The following is a 2,544-nucleotide window of genomic DNA, read 5'->3' on the forward strand; positions in this document are numbered from 1 at the left end:
ATGTATAACTACCATCTCCTTCAAGAAGTTTTTCTTTACTTCCCTCTAGCTATGCCATTTGCTAATCTGAAGAAGGTTAAATTGGTAAAACACGACTCTTAAATGTTGGTTATTTCTTTTGTTTTTTTTTTTGGAGGGCAATTGGGGTTAAGTGACTTGCCCAAGGTCACATGGCTAGTTTTGTGTGTAGGTGTCTGAGGTCACATTTGAACTCAGGTCCTCCTGACTCCAGGGTGGGTGCTCCATTCACTATGCCACCTAGCTGCCCCTTGATTATTTCTTCCTAAGACTCTAGCTGCAAATATAGTCAGAAGGTGGACAGAGATGTCAGTCTGGGTCCAGAAGCCCAAAGGTCCAACTTACTTTAAAGCAAAGGTACTTAAGTTAAAAAAAAGTGATAACTTGCATTTCAATATAATTGTTTTCCTTTGTAATGCTATGTATTTTACAGATTTAAAAACATTACTCTGAGGTGCCCATAGGCTTCACCAGCTTCACAAGAGGATCCATGGCACAAAAAAGTTTAAGAACCTCTGCTTTAGAGGTAGATAACTGTTATCTTTAAAAATTCCTTTTATCTAGCCAATCATCCTTTTTTCTATCAACATTTCCCACCTGGCTGCTCTTCTAGACTTCATCATGGTCTCCAGAAAGTTGTCATTCTTCAAGATTAACACCAACTCTGAAAATCACACCTGGTCAGTACCCCACCCTTGGAGTCCCCCTCTATAACTCTGAATGGATAGGGTGGCCATTGGAGAGCTCCCCTATTGGGGATTTTCTTGTCAAAGATACCAGAGTGGTTTGCCACTTCTTTCTTCATTTTGCAGATGAGGAAACTGAGATGAGCAAAGATGATTTCTCTTGACTTCAGGCCCAGCACAGTGGATACACTGCACCACCCAGCCTCTTATTTGGTCAGCTCTCCCCATCCCACATGCTCTGTTATGTAGCAGTACTACCCTACGTGCTGTTCTGGGCACTCAGTTCATCTCCCTTCTTTAATCCTTTGCACTGGCTGTCCCTCATGCTGGGACATTGCCTCTTGGAATCCCTGATTTCTTTCAAGGTTCAGCTTAATACACATCATGCACAATGTATATATAAAACATCACACATAGTGTGTATGTATGATACATATCTCACACAGTATGTATATATAATATGCATACCACAAGGTGTGAGGCAGCTAGGTGGCAGTGCTGGCCCTGAAGTCAGAAGGACCTGAGCTCAGACCCAACCTCAGACACTACTAGCCTGTACCACCCTGGGCAAGTCACTTAACTGTTTGCCTCAGTTTCCTCAACTGTAAAATGAGATGGAGAAGGAAATGGAAAACCACTCCAGTATCTTTGCCAAGAAAACCCCAAATGGCTTCATAAAGAGTTAGATACAATTCATCAAACACAACCACGGTGTGTATTTAAATAGAGAATACATATTGCACACTGAGCATATATAATTTAGAATACATATCACAATGTATAACAGAATACATATCAATAGTGTGATATAATACATATCACAGAGTTTATATATAATATACATACCACACAGTGTATGTATAATATATAATACACACTACACTGTGTAAATAATATGTAATATATAACATGATACATATCAGAGTATATATATAATACAGTGTATATGCCATATTTTATAACAGAATACATTTCATAGTATGTATAGAACATATAATACACGCACATATCAGTGTGTAGATAATAATACATCTTGCAGTATGTATCTATGACAGATTTCATATCGTGTATATAGCATACATACCACAGTGTATATAATACATAATACATCACAGTGTATTTAGCAATACATTTTACACAGTGTGCACGTAATATTTAATACATATCACACAGTAGGTATAAAATATAGAATACATATCACACACAGCTTCATATCACACACTCGTGCAGAGTTCCAAGGCATTGCCTAAAACTGTACTAACACTTTTGAGAGTGTGTGCGTGTGTGGACGGCAGAAATAGAGGGCACCTGAGCTTCAGGGGTGACAGCGGCGGGGACAGTCGGCTCTCCTGGACTTGTCCTCCGCGCGCCGGCCCTCCCGCTCTGGGCCTAACTTGGAGCCGCGCATCCTGCGGGCCTCGGAGGGGGGCCCTGCCCGTGGGCCTCGAGGGCACAACCGCCCGCGTCCCACTCACTCCAGCGACCAGCGCCCTCGAGCCTCTTTCCGGTAGCGAGGAGGTCGAGACCACGACGCGCGCAGAAACCGCTGGATGGCGTCGGCCCTGCTCTCCTCAGCCATCCCGGGTCGGCCGGCCAGTCCGCCGAATCGACCACTCCTCCCTACCGTGTTTCTTCCTCCGGGCTTCATCCTCAGCTGTTGGTTGGAGGAGGGACTGGTAGGAGAGCTGGGGAGGCTGGGGAAGGTCGCGCGTGCGCGCTAACCAGGAAAAAAGACAAAGGGGGAGATGGATCACCGCGGCGGTTGTGCAGAGGCGCGCTGCGTGAGGGCGGGGCAAACGAGGGGGCGGGGTAAGCGAGGGGGCGGGGTAAGCGAGGGGGC

The sequence above is a fragment of the Petaurus breviceps genome, unplaced genomic scaffold (assembly GCF_028583685.1).
Source record: "Petaurus breviceps papuanus isolate PSGF00001 unplaced genomic scaffold, PetGlider_PUasm1.0 175, whole genome shotgun sequence".
NCBI classification, from domain to species: Eukaryota; Metazoa; Chordata; class Mammalia; order Diprotodontia; family Petauridae; genus Petaurus; species Petaurus breviceps.